Source organism: Myxine glutinosa, chromosome 3, assembly GCF_964187855.1.
Source record: "Myxine glutinosa chromosome 3, kmMyxGlut1.1, whole genome shotgun sequence".
Classification (NCBI taxonomy): Eukaryota; Metazoa; Chordata; class Myxini; order Myxiniformes; family Myxinidae; genus Myxine; species Myxine glutinosa.
Window position 1 is genome coordinate 219196073 of NC_136263.1, and position 12670 is coordinate 219208742.

Here is a 12670-nt window from a genome sequence, read left to right on the forward strand (position 1 = left end):
TAAATTATAATACAACGAACTCGTGAGATCACGAGAAGCAATTTTCAGAACCATGTTTTAAAGTTTAAACTCTGTGCTTCGTGTCAAGTGTCATGTCGATGTTTAGAAACTCCTTTCCATCCGGATTCACTTTTTTCCTAATTCCTATTTCTATCACCCCGCACAGTAAATAAATCCGTGCTACTGTGTTGCTGCATAGATCTCTCATCTTGTATAATGAGGTTTAATATGCACTCGGTAACATGGAGATCGCCCATAGGCCCAAGGGATGGAGGGGTGTAACTGTTGGACGTTTGTTATGTAATTGCATCGATCAAATCTAGATATCTTTTCTTTTTCTTTTTTGGATACAGAATCGAGGCTCGTGTAAGAGCTAACACATTGAACACGAAACATCATTGAATACATCTCATGGTGTATGTCCCAATCAGCGAGGTCCTCTCGGTGAATGGCTGTGGATGGCGCGAAGGGATTTCTCTTCCTAACTACACTACTGACATTTACTTTTAAACTACCCGGGGTCATGCCCTGCCAATCGGCCATCTTTAAACTATGTGGTTCTAAAAACCAAATCCCCATTGCCCACTCTGCGGTGCCCTGGAAATTTGAGTCTCACTCCCACAAATTTTCACACTGCCCTTGCACAATTTTGGGGCTGGGTCGTGTGGCTCCACCAGCAGGTCTACCTACCTGCGCACCTCCGCCACTGAAGTCGCCACCCGAGCTTACCTGCTCCTGCGACTACCTAAACTGAGGAAGGCCCCTCCTGGCTCTTTACCCCCTGATGCCCTCCTTGGCATTGGGCAATCTGGGTCCTTCCCTTGGATCCTCAGGCCCCACTCAACAACACCCAACTACTCTAACTGGCTCCCAGAGCCTACCTGCGGCCTCACCTGTCCGACAAACTATCAGTGGCGGAGTGCTCCAATAACCATACGCACCAATTAAACCACACGCCCAGCCATTTCACTGACTCATGCACCCTCCAAAGCACTACTTTCGCACTACTTTCGCACTACCTGCACCACAGGTGTCAACATCCAAACAATTTACCTAAGCCCACTACCTGACTTTACACTACCCACCCCGGGCGTCCGTGAATGGGTTCCATCTCCCCCCATTCACTCCTTCGCACCATGCATTCCACACCTTTTATTCCACACCAAGCATTCCACACCACTTATTCGCACATCATTTATTCCACACACCATTTTCCTCGCACACTTTTGTGCTCTCACACCACTTCTCTTGCACACCTTTTGTGCTCACACACCTCAAACACAATTCCTTTTATCTCAACACACAATTTCACAAATACACAGCATCCTCTATCTAACTGCTTTTCCGCCTAAAACTCGTGCTTCCCCGTCATCCCATTAAACGAAGCACTCCCTTGGTCATTAACATCCATCTAATCTCTCGACGTCCCCACTACAGTACAAATGTCGCTACTTAAATCTCGTGTCTCGACCGTCCTCTAATTCCCTATCAATTATCCTAGCCCTCCCTCGGCTAGCTTCGGTGCCCCATGGGGGTATCCATCGCTGGCCCCCCATGTGCCTATCACTGCCATCCCCCTAATCTAATGCTCATGGGCCCGGATTTGTGTGAGGAATGGTCAAACTACCATTCCCCCATGTAGGGTACACTATTTCCATTCGTCCACTGCACTTGAGCCTCTCCGTGTGGAAATACGTCATCATGGCTCGACCTTGAAAGGCCGAGCGATCCATGCGGTTGGTTGGTCTACTGTATGGGGTGTCCGTCCGGCATTTTTGATCCAGGGGAGGAGGCATGGATGGGCCGAGGTTCAGGGCCCCATCTCTGCGCGGGGCCTCGCGGTCCCATGCACGATGGCCCCAACCGCCCACGATCGAAGCATCGCACCCGCAAAGGTGCGCGGCTCCGAACTCTCCTACCTCCCCTTGAACCTTGCCGTTCGCCTTTGCCGCTACGGCGCGGCACCAACCATACAGGGCGGGGTCCGGTGCGAACCGTGCACGGTGGTCCTTGTGAAACCACCGCAGCATCGATCCCTGCCGGTCCCTGCCGCACACCACTCACCGAGGGCTCACGTCGGCTATCCGTCGCGCTAAACGCTGCCCTGGTCGGTGTCGATGCTTGAGCCGCGTTCTCACCACACCTCGCGACCCACTCCACACTCGCACACCGAGGCGTCCCTGCGCCTCCCATACATTCTGTTACCGCACACTCTCCTTCCACGTCCTCTGGTGTGCATTCGCTCTCACACACCGTACTCGCACCTGCACACCTAGGCGCACTCATACCTTCCACACACTTCAGTACGCACTCTTCTTCTACGCACTCTCTCGTTACGTACTCCGTAACACCCACGGGTGTGCACTCTCCCGGTACACACCCAATCACACGCTCTGGTGTGCACTCCTGCACACTCTCTGTAACACACTCTCCTGTTACACACACTCTTCCCGCACACATTCCGTCATACATTTTTCTCTCACACACTCACGCTCCGGTGCACACTTTTCTCTCATACGCGCGCCAGTCGCCCTCGTACACTGCACAATGGACCTTCCACGACCGCCCGGGTTTCGTTTCTTTCCCAAGCGCGCCAAAACCCTTTTCGCGCCAAACACACTCGCACCATTATATCTCACCTTGGGGACTTTCTTCGCCGCCAGCAGCACCTGCAAACTTTTCATTTTGTCAGCAAGCACGACATCACGATGTGAACACGAACTTTGTGTGCATCCCATTTCTTCCCTCTGCGATTTATCTCCTATTTCCCCCGTCTCCTCAATTTCAATTATAAATCATTTCTTCGATGACCGCCGGCGCGCATAAAATATTTCTGTCCCATTCGGTGGCCGTCAGTGCTTTTACATCCCGCGTCACGATTTCCATACCCTCGGTCAACCTAGCTGCGCTCTGCTCTACCTCGCTCTCTACGTGCTCCTCACACCGCGTCACCTCGTCGTGTCCCAATGCGACCTCCTCGCCCAACCTGCGCCCAATGTCCTTCCCTGCCTTTTTCATGTCCTTCAACGCCACCCTCATCTTTTCCAATTCCCTAGTGGTTCTGTCCCCCATTTCTTTCATTTGACTACTTTGAGCATCCATTTTGTTTTCCAATTTACCCCCCATTTCATCCATTTTATGCTCCGTCTTTATCATATAGGCCCTCATTTGTGCCATAAATAATTGGAAGTCCCCTGACGCCGCGGGCTCGGCTTCCGCCGCCACATGCGAGGCGCCGCCATTTTCTACCCCTGCTGCCGGCTCCTCTTCTGTTTTCTTCTCGTTTACCAATTCTTCCCGTGGGTCCTGGGTCATTAATTCTTCCTGATCGTGTACCTCATCTTCTACCCCCACCGGCATTCGACCGTCTTGACTAGCTATAGTACGAATATAAATTTTGCTTTTATACAAAATTTCGTCCGCTCGCAATTTGGAGCAAATTCATCCAAAAAAATTTGGTTAGGGTTCCAAATCCCACTCCCGGACACCAAATGTTACGGCCAATATGTAAATTTGGTGTCCAAAATTTTGTCCAAAAATTTTGTCCAGGGTTCCAAATCCCCACTCCTGACTACCAAATGTTACGGTTCTCCGCCGCCCTTCTTACCCTTACCAAGGGGGGATTAATCCCCTTGTTCTTTCTGGGCTTGGCGGAACCGAGAGACTTGGAACGCCTCTTCTGGGCAAAACGCAAGGTAGGGTTTCGGGACCAAGTTTTGCTCATACCTAAATCCCTGCGCCGCCACGGAAGCGAGGAAGCAAGCCTCGCACGAGCCACGTGTAATTTGGGGTACACCGAGCGGATTGCGTACCACGTGGTCCGTGCAGTCACTGTTAATTAGTGGACCCCGATTCGAGTGGCTCTACTCGTACTACACTTAGCCAATGAGGAAATCACGAGAACGATCGAATGGAAAAGGAAGAACACAGGTTTAATTATGATTCCCACACATATATACAATGATCGGTGGATGCAGAGACACAGAGCAGCACTTAGTCAGTCTTATCTTATTTCCCAGCCTCGGGCCCATCAGACTCACACAGGGGATTGCAGGCAAGTTGATGTTCCGGCCACATGCGCCGACGTGGTCATCCAGGAACGGCCCTGTCCGGCTCTCCACGGTCCCAGCACGTCCCGCGAAGATGGCAAGCAGGCGGTGGAAGGAACCTCGTAGCGCGTCTCCCGAACAAAAGGCAGCCGATGAGGTAGGACGAAAATACGCGTCTCTCAGCGCGGCTGGCAGTTACACAGCCGTTATCACTCACGTAGCTTAATGCACTGTGCGTGGCTCGGCTTCAAGCTCAATGGCGCGTTGCTTTATATTAGCGCATATCCTGGTTCAATGCGCATTTTTCTCCACTCGCATATCCTTCAAAGTCCTCTTTGGCTCACCGCGCTGCTGGAACTCAACTCTCAACTGCTGGTGCTCAGTCCTTACTCAACGAGTCCGTTGACGCTCGGGTCCTCCTCGCGCGAGTCCTCTGCTCATCAGTCCTTCTCGCGCGAGTCCTCTGCTCACCGCACGCTCTTTCAACTTGCGAGTCCTCGAGTTCTCTCGGGGGCTTTTCACAACGCTTATATAGATACGCCCCGAACCTTCTCGAACCCTCTCAAACCTTCCAACCACGCCCTGTCACGCAGTGCTGCCGCCACACCCTCCGAGCCCTGATTGGCGGCTCACGCTTACCGTCAGCTCCTCTGCCGCCCTCATTCGGCCCCGCCCCGACCCTCCTCGGCCTGCCTCGTGTTAATTCGCCCAAAATGAACCAAAGTCAGCACAAAGAGGCATGAGGCTAGGGAGGCGGGATAGTCAGTAGAAGTAGGACCTATTCTCCTTACTCTACTCAACGCAGAACTAACATAGGAAAAGGACTAAGCTCACAAATACTAAGAGATAACTACACTATCGCGAGGCTACATGTTGCTTGTGTGACTAACTATGAGGGGGAATTTTAACCTTTATTATACTGACTGGACAAAACTCAAAACCGCAACAATATTAATCTCTTTCACAATCCATTTAATTAAATATATAAATCTCTTTCACAGTCCACTTAATTAAATCTATAAATCTCTTTCACAGTCCACTTAATTAAATCTATAAATCTCTTTCACAATCCACTTCATTAAATCTATAAATCTCTGTCACAATCCACTTAATTAAATCTATAAATCTCTTTCACAATCCACTTCATTAAATCTATAAATCTCTGTCACAATCCACTTCATTAAATCTATAAATCTCTTTCACAATCCACTTCATTAAATCTATAAATCTCTGTCACAATCCACTTAATTAAATCTATAAATCTCTTTCACAATCCACTTCATTAAATATATAAATCTCTGTCACAATCCACTTCATTAAATATATAAATCTCTTTCACAATAAACTTCATTAAATATATAAATCTCTTTCACAATCCACTTCATTAAATCTATAAATATCTTTCACAATCCACTTCATAAAAGAAATAAATCTCTGTCACAATCCACTTCATTAAATCTATAAATCTCTTTCAAAATCCACTTCATTAAATATATAAATCTCTGTCACAATCCACTTCATTAAATCTATAAATCTCTGTCACAATCCACTTCATTAAATATATAAATCTCTTTCACAATCCACTTAATTAAATCTATAAATCTCTGTCACAATCCACTTCTTTCCTCTTCTCCAATGGCTTGATCTCTGATCATCAATTTGGTTTCAGACCAGGTCACTCTACTCTGGACATGCTGCTTCTGCTGTCTCAACAATGGATGGAGGTCCTGAATGCCAAACAGGAAATCAGAGCTGTCTCCCTTGACATATCAAGGGCCTTTGATACGGTCTGGCACCCAGCTCTGCTCACCAAACTCTCCTCCTATGGTATCCATGGAAATCTCCATGCATGGCTTGCGGACTTCCTCTCTGGTCGTAGTCAACGTGTGGCCCTGAATGGATTTCTCTCATCTCCCCTTCCTGTTCAGGCTGGAGTTCCCCAAGGAAGTGTGCTGGGCCCTGTGCTTTTTCTGGTCTTTATCAATGATCTCTCTGACTCTCTGGAAAATCCTCTCTATCTCTTTGCTGATGACTCCACTCTCTGCCGCTCCATTCCTCTTCCCTCAGATAGGCAGTCTGCAGCCTCCTCACTCTCTGAAGACCTGGACAAAATCACAGACTGGTCAAACAAGTGGAACATGTCTTTCAATCCTGCCAAATCTCACTCTCTTACTATGTCTCTCCGAAAAGATCGACTGGACAACCCTCCCATCTACTTTCTCAACAATCCTCTCCAAGAAGTTCTGTCACTCAAGCTTTTGGGTCTCACTATCTGCCATGATCTTTCTTGGGAAAACCACATTTCCAAGCTGGCCTCCAAAGCCAGTCGCCGACTGGGCATCCTCCGTCGTGCGAAGTCCTTCCTCGGCACACCTGAGCTCCTCACCACATACAAGGCTTTCATCCGCAGCTCAATGGAATACTGTTCTCCCCTATGGGCTGGTGCTCCTGCCTCACACCTGGCTCGACTTCACGCTGTTGAATCCAAAGCTTTCAAAATCATTGGAATCTCCCGCGATGAAGCTATCTCTGAGGGCCTTTCACTCACTCACCGCAGGCAGGTAGGTGGTCTTTCTGTCTTCTACCGACTCCTCTCCGGCCTTGCTCCCCCAGCTCTCTCCGTGCTCTGTCCCCCAAATATTCCTACAGGTCGCACAAGATCTGCCAGCAACCCTCTGATGGTTAAACTGCCGAAATCTCGGCTCTCTGCTCACCTTCACTCTTTCATTCCTCTTTTCTCCCGCCTGTGGAACAAACTCCCACACTCCCTTCAATCCCTCTCCTCCCTCCAGGTCTTTAAAACAGCTGTTCACCACCATCTCTTATCTTCCCCCATCCATAACCTTGATCTTTTCTACCCCCACTAATTCACCCCAGATCCACCTTGTTTGAAATTCCAACTTATTTCCTGGAAATCCTGGCAGTGTCCATATGTTTATACCTCTCCCACCCCCCCCCCTTCACATGCCTCCCCCCCTTCACATGCCTCCCCCCTTCACATGCCTCCCCCCCAAAGCCCTCTCCCTCCCACAGATCTCTCGATGTCTCCATGTCTCTCGGTCCCTGCTCTCAAATGTTGTGTTTGTGTCCTTCCCCCTCTCTCCCCATCTTGTCTACCGCTCCCGATGTTATTTGTTTTATGTGTCTGTTTGTCTTTCTGTGTGATTAATTTTCGCTCTTTCACGAGCCTCGATCTTGTATACAAAAAAAAAAAAAAAAAAAAAAAAAAAAAAAATATAAATCTCTTTCACAATCCACTTAATTAAATATATAAATCTCTTTCACAATCCACTTCATTAAATAAATAAATCTCTGTCACAATCCACTTCATTAAATATATAAATCTCTGTCACAATCCACTTCATTAAATCTATAAATCTCTTTCACAATCCACTTAATTAAATCTATAAATTTCTTTCACAATCCACTTCATTAAATCTATAAATCTCTGTCACAATCCACTTCATTAAATCTATAAATCTCTTTCACAACCCACTTCATTAAATCTATAAATCTCTTTCACAATCCACTTAATTAAATATATAAATCTCTTTCACAATCCACTTAATAAAATCTTTAAATCTCTTTCACAATCCACTTAATTAAATCTACAAATCTCTGTCACAATCCACTTCATTAAATCTATAAATCTCTGTCACAATCCACTTAATTAAATCTATAAATCTCTGTCACAATCCACTTAATTAAATCTATAAATCTCTGTCACAATCCACTTAATTAAATCTATAAATCTCTTTCACAATCCACTTCATTAAATATATAAATCTCTGTCACAATCCACTTAATTAAATCTATAAATCTCTGTCACAATCCACTTAATTAAATCTATAAATCTCTTTCACAATCCACTTAATTAAATCTATAAATCTCTTTCACAATCCACTTCATTAAATCTATAAATCTCTTCACAATCCACTTCATTAAAGCTATAAATCTCTTTCACAATCCACTTCATTAAATCTATAAATCTCTTTCACAATCCACTTCATTAAATCTATAAATCTCTTTCACAATCCACTTCATTAAATCTATAAATCTCTTTCACAATCCACTGAATTAAATCTATAAATCTCTTTCACAATCCACTTCATTAAAGCTATAAATCTCTTTCACAATCCACTTAATTAAATCTATAAATCTCTTTCACAATTCACTTCATTAAATCTATAAATCTCTTTCACAATCCACTTCATTAAATCTATAAATCTCTTTCACAATCCACTTCATTAAAGCTATAAATCTCTTTCACAATCCACTTAATTAAATCTATAAATCTCTTTCACAATCCACTTCATTAAAGCTATAAATCTCTTTCACAATCCACTTCATTAAATCTATAAATCTCTTTCACAATCCACTTAATTAAATCTATAAATCTCTTTCACAATCCACTTCATTAAATCTATAAATCTCTTTCACAATCCACTTCATTAAAGCTATAAATCTCTTTCACAATCCACTTCATTAAATCTATAAATCTCTTTCACAATCCACTTCATTAAATCTATAAATTTCTTTCACAATTCACTTCATTAAATCTATAAATCTCTTTCACAATTCACTTCATTAAATCTATAAATCTCTTTCACAATCCACTTCATTAAAGCTATAAATCTCTTTCACAATCCACTTCATTAAATCTATAAATCTCTTTCACAATCCACTTCATTAAATCTATAAATCTCTTTCACAATCCACTTCATTAAATCTATAAATCTCTTTCACAATCCACTTCATTAAATCTATAAATCTCTTTCACAATTCACTTCATTAAATCTATAAATCTCTTGTCACAATCCACTTAATTAAATCTATAAATCTCTTTCACAATCCACTTCATTAAATCTATAAATCTCTTTCACAATCCACTTCATTAAATCTATAAATCTCTTTCACAATCCACTTCATTAAATCTATAAATCTCTTTCACAATTCACTTCATTAAATCTATAAATCTCTTTCACAATCCACTTCATTAAAGCTATAAATCTCTTTCACAATTCACTTCATTAAATCTATAAATCTCTTTCACAATCCACTTCATTAAATCTATAAATCTCTTTCACAATTCACTTCATTAAATCTATAAATCTCTTTCACAATCCACTTCATTAAATCTATAAATCTCTTTCACAATTCACTTCATTAAATCTATAAATCTCTTTCACAATCCACTTCATTAAATCTATAAATCTCTTTCACAATCCACTTCATTAAAGCTGTAAATTTCTTTCACAATCCACTTCATTAAATCTATAAATCTCTTTCACAATCCACTTCATTAAATCTATAAATCTCTTTCACAATCCACTTCATTACATCTATAAATCTCTTTCACAATCCACTTCATTAAATCTATAAATCTCTTCACAATCCACTTCATTAAAGCTGTAAATCTCTTTCACAATCCACTTCATTAAATCTATAAATCTCTTTCACAATCCACTTCATTAAATCTATAAATCTCTTCACAATCCACTTCATTAAATCTATAAATCTCTTTCACAATCCACTTAATTAAATCTATAAATCTCTTTCACAATCCACTTCATTAAAGCTATAAATCTCTTTCACAATCCACTTCATTAAATCTATAAATCTCTTTCACAATTCACTTCATTAAATCTATAAATCTCTTTCACAATCCACTTCATTAAATCTATAAATCTCTTTCACAATCCACTTCATTAAATCTATAAATCTCTTCACAATCCACTTCATTAAAGCTGTAAATCTCTTTCACAATCCACTTCATTAAATCTATAAATCTCTTTCACAATCCACTTCATTACATCTATAAATCTCTTTCACAATCCACTTCATTAAATCTATAAATCTCTTCACAATCCACTTCATTAAAGCTGTAAATCTCTTTCACAATCCACTTCATTAAATCTATAAATCTCTTTCACAATCCACTTCATTAAATCTATAAATCTCTTTCACAATCCACTTCATTACATCTATAAATCTCTTTCACAATCCACTTCATTAAATCTATAAATCTCTTCACAATCCACTTCATTACATCTATAAATCTCTTTCACAATCCACTTCATTAAATCTGTAAATCTCTTTCACAATCCACTTAATTAAATCTATAAATCTCTTCACAATCCACTTCATTAAATCTATAAATCTCTTTCACAATCCACTTAATTAAATCTATAAATCTCTTCACAATCCACTTCATTAAATCTATAAATCTCTTTCACAATCCACTTCATTAAATATATAAATCTCTTCACAATCCACTTCATTAAATCTATAAATCTCTTCACAATCCACTTCATTAAATCTATAAATCTCTTCACAATCCACTTCATTAAATCTATAAATGTCTTTCACAATCCACTTCATTAAATCTATAAATCTCTTTCACAATCCACTTCATTAAATCCATAAATCTCTTTCACAATCCACTTCATTAAATCTATAAATCTCTTTCACAATCCACTTCATTAAAGCTATAAATCTCTTTCACAATCCACTTAATTAAATCTATAAATCTCTGTCACAATCCACGTCATTAAATATATAAATCTCTGTCACAATCCACTTCATTAAATCTATAAATCTCTTTCACAATCCACTTAATTAAATATATAAATCTCTTTCACAATCCACTTCATTAAATATATAAATCTCTGTCACAATCCACTTAATTAAATATATAAATCTCTTTCACAATCCACTTAATTAAATCTATAAATCTCTGTCACAATCCACTTCATTAAATCTATAAATCTCTTTCATAATCCACTTTATTAAATATATAAATCTCTTTCATAATCCACTTTATTAAATATATAAATCTCTTTCACAATCCACTTCATTAAATATATAAATCTCTGTCACAATCCACTTAATTAAATATATAAATCTCTTTCACAATCCACTTCATTAAATCTATAAATCTCTTTCACAATCCACTTCATTAAATCTATAAATCTCTTTTACAATCCACTTCATTAAATATATAAATCTCTTTCACAATCCACTTCATAAAATCTATAAATCTCTTTCACAATCCACTTAATTAAATCTACAAATCTCTTTCACATTCCACTTAATTAAATATATAAATCTCTTTCACAATCCACTTCATTAAATATATAAATCTCTGTCACAATCCACTTAATTAAATCTATAAATCTCTTTCACAATCCACTTAATTAAATCTATAAATCTCTTCCACAATCCACTTCATTAAATCTATAAATCTCTGTCACAATCCACTTTATTAAATATATAAATCTCTGTCACAATCCACTTCATTAAATCTATAAATCTCTTTCACAATCCACTTCATTAAATCTATAAATCTCTTTCACAATCCACTTAATTAAATCTATAAATCTCTGTCACAATCCACTTAATTAAATCTATAAATCTCTTTCACAATCCACTTCATAAAATCTATAAATCTCTGTCACAATCCACTTCATTAAATCTATAAATCTCTGTCACAATCCACTTCATTAAATATATAAATCTGTCACAATCCACTTCATTAAGTCTATAAATCTCTTTCACAATCCACTTCATTAAATCTATAAATCTCTGTCACAATCCACTTCATTAAATATATAAATCTGTCACAATCCACTTCATTAAATCTATAAATCTCTGTCACAATCCACTTCATTAAATCTATAAATCTCTGTCACAATCCACTTCATTAAATATATAAATCTGTCACAATCCACTTCATTAAATCTATAAATCTCTTCACAATCCACTTAATTAAATCTATAAATCTCTTTCACAATCCACTTCATTAAATCTATAAATCTCTTTCACAATCCACTTCATTAAATCTATAAATCTCTTTCACATTCCACTTCATTAAATCTATAAATCTCTTCCACAATCCACTTCATTAAATCTATAAATCTCTTTCACATTCCACTTCATTAAATCTATAAATCTCTTTCACATTCCACTTCATTAAATCTATAAATCTCTTCCACAATCCACTTCATTAAATCTATAAATCTCTTTCACAATCCACTTCATTAAATCTATAAATCTCTTTCACAATCCACTTCATTAAATCTATAAATCTCTTTCACAATCCACTTCATTAAATCTATAAATCTCTTTCACAATCCACTTCATTAAATCTATAAATCTCTTTCACATTCCACTTCATTAAATCTATAAATCTCTTTCACAATCCACTTCATTAAATCTATAAATCTCTTCCACAATCCACTTCATTAAATCTATAAATCTCTTTCACAATCCACTTCATTAAATCTATAAATCTCTTTCACAATCCACTTCATTAAATCTATAAATCTCTTTCACAATCCACTTCATTAAATCTATAAATCTCTTCCACAATCCACTTCATTAAATCTATAAATCTCTTTCACAATCCACTTCATTAAATCTGTAAATCTCTTTCACATTCCACTTCATTAAATCTATAAATCTCTTTCACATTCCACTTCATTAAATCTATAAATCTCTTCCACAATCCACTTCATTAAATCTATAAATCTCTTCACAATCCACTTCATTAAAGCTGTAAATCTCTTTCACAATCCACTTCATTAAATCTATAAATCTCTTTCACAATCCACTTCATTAAA

General features: G+C 39.4%; 1 protein-coding gene across 1 annotated transcript in view; it reads left to right on the plus strand.

Moving 5' to 3' along the window:
• LOC137423882 (LIM homeobox transcription factor 1-beta) overlaps positions 1-12670 on the plus strand; it is a 433294-nt gene that overhangs the window by 59208 nt on the left and 361416 nt on the right. The gene's annotated exons all lie outside the window — the stretch shown is intronic.